The sequence below is a fragment of the Apium graveolens genome, chromosome 5 (genome assembly GCF_009905375.1).
Source record: "Apium graveolens cultivar Ventura chromosome 5, ASM990537v1, whole genome shotgun sequence".
In the NCBI taxonomy this organism is placed as follows: Eukaryota; Viridiplantae; Streptophyta; class Magnoliopsida; order Apiales; family Apiaceae; genus Apium; species Apium graveolens.
This window is the reverse complement of record NC_133651.1, coordinates 180,637,510-180,646,763: the sequence shown is the minus strand read 5'-3', so window position 1 is coordinate 180,646,763 and position 9,254 is coordinate 180,637,510. Positions and strand designations below refer to the sequence as shown.

Genomic DNA, 9,254 nt, shown 5'->3' with positions numbered 1-9,254 from the left:
CATTATGCTAATAAATGTCCTAAACTGAAAGAAAAGAAAGTAAAATATATAAATACATCACAATTCATAATGGAAATAGAACAAATTAAAGAAGATGACAATAGATGGTATGAATATGAAGAGTTTTATATTAGTGAAACTGATAATGAAATAAACTTTATAAATTATGAATCATCTAGTGAAAATAATTGGGAGGAATGGTAGCAATATACATAGAAGCAGATGTAGAATATAAAAAATATAAATTCCTAAAACAAAAAATATTTATAGATAGTGGAGCAGATCTATGTCTAGTAAAAAAGGAAGTTTTAGCTTCATATAGATGGGAAAAATCTAATGCACATAGAACTAGGGTATCAGGATTTAATGAACAAAAGAAGGAATTAGATGTAATAGCAGAAAACATGAGAATAAAGCTAAATAAAACATTATTCAGTCTACCTATTGTATATCAGAATAAGATGAAGCAATCTATATTATTAGGAAATAACTTCTTAGATTATTTTAAAACACATATAGTAACTTCAAATACCCTATCATTACAAACTCCGTGTAATAAGTGGATAGTATTAAAAAGAATTATGCCAATAAGTACTATATGAATAAATAATCTAAGAATAGAAAGAAATAATAATCTACAAGAATTAACTGAAAAATATAATAATTTATTAAAATCCAACTTCGGAGAAAATCCCATGAGTTTATGGGATAAGGAAAAGATATATGCTGAAATAAAATTATTAAACCCTAATGATATAATAAGATCTAAACCTATAAGGTATAGCCCTTCAGACCAAAAAGAATTTGATAATCAAACCAATGAATTATTAAAATTAAAATTAATACAAGAAAGTAAAAGTCCATATAGCAGCCCGGCTTTTCTTGTAAGAAAACATAATGAACAGAAAAGGGGAAAAGCCCGTATGGTAATAGACTATAGAGAATTAAATAAGAAAACTATATTTGATGGATATTTCTTACCATATAAAAGAAATCTTATAAATAGACTAGAAAATAAGAAATGGTTTAGTAAATTCGATTGTAAAAGTGGATTTTGGCAAATAAAATTAACCAAAGAATCAAGGCCTTTAACAGCCTTTAGTGCTCCGCAAGGACATTATGAATGGATAGTATTACCCTTTGGATTAAAAAATGCGCCACAAATATTTCAACGAAGAATGGACCAAATCTTTAGAAAATTAAAAGATTTCTGCATAGTATATGTAGACGATATATTAATATATAGTGAAACTCTAGAAGAGCATATAAAACATTTAGAGCAATTTATAAAAACAATAAACCAGCATGGAATATTATTATCTGAAAAGAAATCTGAAATCTTTAAGAATAAGATAGAATATTTAGGATACAAAATAGATAAAGAAGGTATACAATTACAAGATCATGTAGTAACAAAGATTGTAAATTTTAAAGATAAATTAGAAAATAAAAAAGAGGTACAACAGCTTTTAGGAATAGTAAATTATGCCTCAGATCATATTAAAGACTTACCTAAATTAAGAAAACCATTACAGGAACTAACAAAAAATAAACCTTTTGAATGGACAAAAGAACATGAAAATTGTATAAAAATTCTTAAGGAAAAGGTGAAAGATTTACCAAAACACAGAATACCCATAGAAACAGATCATTTAGAATTATATACTGATGCTAGCGATATATGATGGGGAGCAGTCCTAATAGCATATGAGAAGGATGACATAGATAAGAAAAGCCACATATATGCGGATATGCAGGAGGAACTTGGAAACCTAATGAATCAAACTACCACATAAATGAAAAAGAACTATTAGCTGTAAAATATGAGATTAAGAAGTTTCATTATCATTTATTGCCTGTTAAATTTGTAGTAAGAACAGATAATACTCAAGTAAAAGCCTTTATTACTAATAAAATAGAATTATTACCAGAATTAAATAAAAGAATAAAATGGCAATCTTTTTTTCTGTTGTTATGATTTTGTAATAAAAAATATATCAGGAACAAAAAATGTGTTAGCTGACTATCTTAGTAGAGAAAATAAACAATGAAAATAGAATATACTAGCAGACAAGCTCAACCATGGAAAATAATATCGGGATCTTTAATAATATGGACTACTACTTCAGAAGCTGTAGAATTCATAAAAAAATTTGCTCTCGAAGGATTAGATGAAAATAATACAGAAAAACTAGAAGAAGCATATAAAGGATTTCTAGAAATAGAAAAACACATTGGTTATTATTTCACTCCTAATAGAAGGTATATTGATGAGTTATTAATATCAATTATTAGAAAATTAAATGCCATTGAATGTCATGCATTTTGTTTTTGTAAAGGGAAAATTTAATTGTTTGTTGTTCTTAGCAGGATATGGAAAATTTTGAGAAATATATCACTGATGTCACTTCTCATATATCAACCAATAATGAGAAAATCACCAAACTCCAAAAGGAGATAGAAACCCAACATTTTCTGAAACAAATTATGGAAGCTATAAAAGACAAAACAACTCTACAAGCTTCAGTTGCAATCCCTACAATAAAACCTATAACATTTTCATCAAAGCTTGCAACCATGCCATCACCTTCAACCAACATATCAACTACTCTGTCAAATTTATCAATGAGTGATAGGCTGAAACACTCACCTGAGATAGTGAAAACATATGAGCAAATGATGAAATATTATGATTATAAATCTAACCCTGATGTTTGCAGACTGACAAAATCTACAAAATATCCCAGATATATTTGTTGTGAAAATGCAAAACCTGACATAGTCTATAACCTGTTTATACATGGTTTTGTTGACAAGATCTTAACAAATGAAACCATGTATTGTATATCAAAACTACCAAGTATAATTGTCAAATCCATGGAAGCTATGGTACGGGAAATGGGAGCAGGCTCATACGGAATACAAGTTTTTGATGCATTAACTGATCTAGTTGGAAAACCCATAATAATATGTCAACTATTTAAATTGGGAAGGAATATGGTAGATATTGTGGGAGAAACCAAAAGCTTGAAATTGCCAAATCCCTGTGATATTAACAAATTCCAGGAATGGTTATGTGAAAAACGAGCCATTGGTCTAGCTACCCTCAGGTCCAAAATACAAGATATACTATGAGCTCGGAAAGTTATAATCATTTCTGAAAGCCATGGTGGAGGTTTCACCGAAAGTATAATAACCTTATATTATGATAATACTATACAAAATTCAGGTACTATGGCATTAGAGATAATGCTTGAAAAATAGAAAACCTAAAATATAATCATGCAAAACATACTACTGAATATTATCAAAGAATAACAGGTCCTAGAAAGAGACCTATTATCAGTCTAAAAGATAATGATAAAGGGAATTCTGATCCCTTTGCATGATACAAAAATGGTGTGATACACCAAAACACTGTAAATTGAATGGTGAAAACCAAAAAATATGAAAGAGCTATATTACTAGAAGATAAAAGATTCCTTTCAACAACAAAATATCAAGGAAAAATGACAAAAATGGAAAAAGAAGAAAAGGAAAAGCAGATTCCCTGAAAAAGATGACAGATCCTGCAAGATATCATGGCAGACACAGAAGATAAAGATGAAGAAAATATGAAGAGACGACAAAAGAAGAAATGGCAGACAAAGAAAATAAAAGATTCGTGGAAAAAACCTACAAAAGAGAATTATTAGTAATTATGTAAAAGAAACCGGTTATCCCGGTAATCTGTAACCATATAGAAGGACTACTATAAATAAGTCCATGCATATGATGTAAAGGATATCAAAAAAATTTCTGAAGTTCAATTCTCTCTTTGAATATGTCTGGCTAAACTTCTTCACTCTCTATAAACTCTACTAAGAATATATCATAATAATAGAAAAGATTATTTTATATGTATCATATACAATCAGGATTAATTCCGGAAAACAATACCTTGAGAAATAACAATATGGAAGAGACCGTGTGAGGACTCCTGCATCCAGCCAAGAATATCCAAAGGAGCTTGGAGAGCGTTGAGGATAATAGGGCAAGGGTGAGTTGAGACTTCCGGTGACCAGAAAGCTATTGTAAGAGGTAAAAATTCTGATTTAAATCTTATTGTGTATGATAGCATTATAAAATAATGTTCTCTAAGATTATGATGTTTAATTAGTATGAGGTTATAGGGATGATTTCATTTAAAATAATGAATTCGTTTTTGTCTACTGCTTACTACATGCAAATATTAATCGATATGAATATGTATTTTAATGCGTCTTCCCTCTTTAGGGTTGTGAGGTATATAAACGATCCAGAAATTGGTTCCCCCAGAAATTGGATGTCATTTTATAAGTAGTTGTTCATATCTTGATTGTTTTTTTGTTTGAATTAACTAGTTTGTTGCTCATGGGGATTGTTTTTTAGTTTTCTTAGCCGTGTGAGTGCATAGAGTTTCATGATCAATATACTGACAATTTAAGCAGGCTTACATATCAATCTATTATCTATTATATATTACTGTATTTATATATTTAATAGAGCAACATGAGTCATTACAATAGAATATAATTCAGAACAATCCTCTGGGGAGAAATAAGAACCTCTAGCAATGTAGTGGGCGACCTTATTTGCAGATCGTTTAATTAATGTAAAGTTATATTATGTCTAGACTTTAAGCTATTTCAATAGTCTTCAACAAGCAGACCAAAACGAGATGGTATGAACAGAGTACTATTAATAGCTTGGATGCAAACCAGACTATCCGATTCCATAACAACATTTGACCAAGAGTGACCATCGATCCAACTCAACGGCTCCTTAATCCCAATAATTTCAGCAATCTATGGTTGAACACTTCCAATCTTGCCCGCCATGAAAGCCTGCAACATTCAAATATCACTACCGCGAGCCAAGCAACCCATACATCTACCTTAAATATTGCTCCATCAACATTAACTTTGATCTGATTAGTAACCTGTGTAGTCCAACGCTCTATCTCCTTGCCTCCATCCAAATGTAGGGACAAGGAAATACCTTTTCTAAATTGAGCATATGTTAGACCCCCAATTATCATGACCTATCATATAAAGCCAACTTATTGAAAGATAAGAAAATCAAAACTTACCATAGGCATGCAAAGAAAAGAAATCTTGTAGTTACATAATTAGTGGGTCAACTTATTGATTATCTGGGACAAGATAACTTGTGGTAATTGATAAGAATAAATGGGGAATTAGATATTATTCAGGAAAATATTCTCTGCATGATTCGGGGGATTAGATTTTGGAAAATAAAGTTTTTAATTTAGCATTTGTTAGTAATATAGTTATTGAGTTATATCTACAAGTGTTATCATAGCAGAGAAGCTCCGCCTTGATGGTATAGTACCGTCTAATATAATTCTGGTGTAGCATCAGAAGATATCTTAACTTTATCCGTCCTATTCCAATAAACATTATTAATTATCTTGGTCATCTAGTTAGAGTATCTAGATACATAGAAATTGGTATCATGATATCAAGGCAGTTTGTGCAGTAGATGGTCAATACCAGAATGCAGGGAAGAGGGGACAATGTCGAGAAAGAGGTAAAGTTGTTACATGACTTGTTATAGAAGGAGAATCTGGAGCGCAATAATCAGTTCGAGTATTAGAAGGAAAATTATCGGAGATATCTTCTATCCATCATATGCTTGTGAGCCTGAAAGAAAAGCTTACGGTAACCGATAGTTAGTCAACTGAACCTGCATCACAATTTAAAGAACATCAGGATGAAAGGGTGTCATCCACTATAATAAAGCCACTATTGTATCAGGAATATGATGAATTCCAACTTGCCGTCAAGAAGGTGGAACTTCCGAACTTTAACGGGGACGGTCCGATAGGATGGGTGTATCGAGCTGAACAATATTTTGAAGTTCAATAGGATGAACTAGCACCAGAACTAATGAGAAGATTTGGAGGATAGAAGGCTGGCAACGCATACGATAAATTGGTGAAGCTTCATCAAGAATCTACAGTTGAAGAATATATTGAAGCATTTGAATATGTGGCAAACATGATTCAAGGTCTTCCAGAATAGGCATATATGGGAAATTTTATTAACGGGTTGAAGGACAACATTAAAAGGAGGTTGCACGTACATGATCCACAAGAGTTAGTCCACACTATGGAGTTGGCAAGAGACATTGAGGATGAGTTAGGTGAAGAAATCCAATTCAGGTCGGTAGTTAGATTGGGAGACCTATATGCCCTTCAAATCCAATCCCACCCAAGGCGAGGTACATGGTGATAGAGCCAACTGCAGCATCAGTACACAAAGGTGACACACAAGTGAAGTCCGGGATATAATTGCCAGCAATGGTAGCATCATCAAACCATCAGCATTATCGAAGTAATAGGGGAAATTTGAACATATCCCCGACTAAAATAAGAGCCCGACATGCGAGAAATCAATATTTTAGTTGTGAAGGCCAATTCTCACCAGGCCATGTTTGCCCGAATGCCTGTCTAAGAGTTATGATTGCTGTTGAGAATCCAGAAGATGAGTTACTAACGGATGAGGTTGCAGAAGATGGCATTACTATGCTAATATTCCACACAGAATGTCAAATAATGGAGTTGCATCTATACTCTATAGCAGGCATTACACGACCAAGCACTATGAAGATTCAAGGATTTGTATGAAAATATCCATTTGTAATCCTTATTGATAGTTGCGCTAGTAATAATTTTATTTCAGCTGATCTAGTAAAAAGAATGAGTTTACCAGTGACTCCAACGAAAGAATTTGGAGTGAAATTAGGTGATGGACATACAGTACTTTGTACAGCTTATGTAGAGCAGTGGTTGTGACTATTGAAGACCTAAAAATTACAACTGATTTTTACCCATTCCAGTTAGGAGGGGTAGATCTAATTCTGGGGATTGCTTGGCTAGAAACATTGGGAGATGTCAAAGTAAATTGGCAGAAATTGAAAATGACATTTGCTGCAGGTGGGTCTTTACGATGATTACAAGGCAATCCAGCTCTAACTACATCACCAGCATCTTTGAAGACCATTCTCAATACCTCAGAGGTTGATTTTTGTTTCATGTTATGGGCCACATCTATTGTAGAACCAAATAGCTTAGAAAGTCAGCACTGGAGTGAACAACAAAAGCAATCACTAAATCTGGTCTTAGAACACTATGCTGCTGTTTTTCAGGAACCAAATTGTTTACCTCCTTAAAGAGATCGGTCACATGCTATTATATTGAAGTCAGGTGTTACAGCTGTAAATGTGCAGCCTTATAGATATGCTCACAGCTACAAAAATGAGATTGAACGCTTAGTACACGAGATGTTGAGTGTTGGAATCATTCAACCGAGTAGAAGTCCTTTCACTAGTCCGGTCATTCTGGTAAAAAAAAAGGATGAGAGGTAGCGATTCTTGGTCGATTATTGTGCTCTCAACGATGCGACTGTTCCAGATAAGTATCCAATTCCAGTCATAGATGAATTATTAGATGAACTCAATGGTGCCCGTTATTTTTCCAAAATTGATCTTAAAGCCAGGCATCATCAGATCCGCATTCATTCTGAAGAAATACTAAAAACTTCATTTCGCACTCATAATGGCCATTACGAATTTTTAGTGTTACCATTTGGACTTACAAATGGCTGACTACCTTTCAATCAATAATGAATGATTTATTTAAGCCTTACTTGCGAAAATTCGTGTTAGGTCTCAAATCATCACAGAGGGGGTGAATGTGATGTGGTTAATTTTCGAATTTAATTGCGGATAGTTTAGTGTTTATTTTGGTGGCTTGAGTATGTATTATAAATAGACACAAATCAAACACAAGATTCAGAGAAATATAATTGTATTAATAAATCCCAGAGGTGCTACACTCTAACATGAAATAGATTAGTTACAATAAAAATCATTCAATATTACAACAACTTGGTTGGTGGTGGTTATGATCGTCTTTAATGGAGCTCCCTACTTGTGTGTTGAAAATTGATGAAGATACTGAACTGAATGAATTCAATTTCCTTTTAGTGCTGCTGCCTTGTTGAATTACATGGCTTGATGTAAACCAAGTATATAATTTAGCATTTTGTTAGTATGATTAATTTGGGGGCGCTTGTACTCTTGTACCACTGTATAGGCGCTCAATAGAGTGTTGGGGCCGCCTATACTCTCATTTTCTTGTGTATGCGCCACTTAGATATATTCTGTAATATGTCAAGATTTTGGGGGCGTTTGCACTAGGTCCGTGTAGGCGCCTTAACCAAATATAAAATAACATTTAGGGGCACCTATACACTAACATACCTAGTGTAGACGACCTTAAGTGCCAACAAAAACTTAGATAACAATACAAAAAACTCTTGGAGGGGCCACAAGAGTATTACTTTGTGTAGGCGCCCTCAAGCTAGTCTATTACAATAAAATGACTCTAAGTAAAGTTTATGGGTGCCCATACATTGCATTTACGCTTGGGGGTGCCCAATAGCACTTAAACAAATTCATGATTTATTTTCTATACATAATTGACTTTGTTTGACTTGAATCTTGACCTTGACCTTGACCTTGAATTTCTTGAGCTTAAATTTGACTTGGAAATACCTTTTAATATTTACTTTGATTTATTTCTATGTTTAATGTAATCAACTTTAGTTCAATGTATTCTTTAGAATTTGTAAGATAATTCTTTTCTAATATAATGACGTTTAGTGCACTGGTCTGGTTCACAAACGACTAACATAGAATTGATTTTTCTTTGCCTTATATAATGATAGTAGACCTATTCCAAATTAATTCCATTGCTTCTCTTCACTGAAATCCTTTGATACTGAATACTTGAATCATTGTTGTTCCTTGTCATAGATAGACTTTTGAACATTTATTAATCACTGAGGGCTAAACATATTAATGAACTTCTATCGGTGATTCTTCACAAGTCTTCATTCTTTAAATCTCTAAACTGATTCAGTATTTTATCCCATCTTCTTTTATTCTGGAATTCTGTGCTTCGTGATTATTATTATTATTATTATTATTATTATTATTATTATTATTATTATTATTATTATTATTATTATTATTATTATTATTATTATTATTATTATTATAATTATTATTATTTGTCTTTATTTACTGTTTGAGTTATCGTTACCACTATCACATGTTACGTTACATTATTCTTTACAATCTCCCCCCTATTTGCTTTATACATTTCGATAAGCAAATCTTGAAAGATAACTCAATTGTTAACAGAA

The 9,254-nt window shown here is 32.4% G+C and overlaps 1 long non-coding RNA gene across 1 annotated transcript; it reads right to left on the bottom strand.

Annotated features, from left to right (window-relative positions):
* Positions 1–4,587: 4,587 nt before the first annotated feature.
* Positions 4,588–7,118, bottom strand: LOC141724648 (uncharacterized). The gene is made up of 2 exons (XR_012576835.1): positions 5,822–7,118; positions 4,588–5,727 (listed from the first exon to the last, which is right to left on the bottom strand). It is a non-coding gene; the product is annotated as an uncharacterized LOC141724648 (long non-coding RNA).
* Between the last annotated feature and the right edge of the window lie 2,136 nt (positions 7,119–9,254).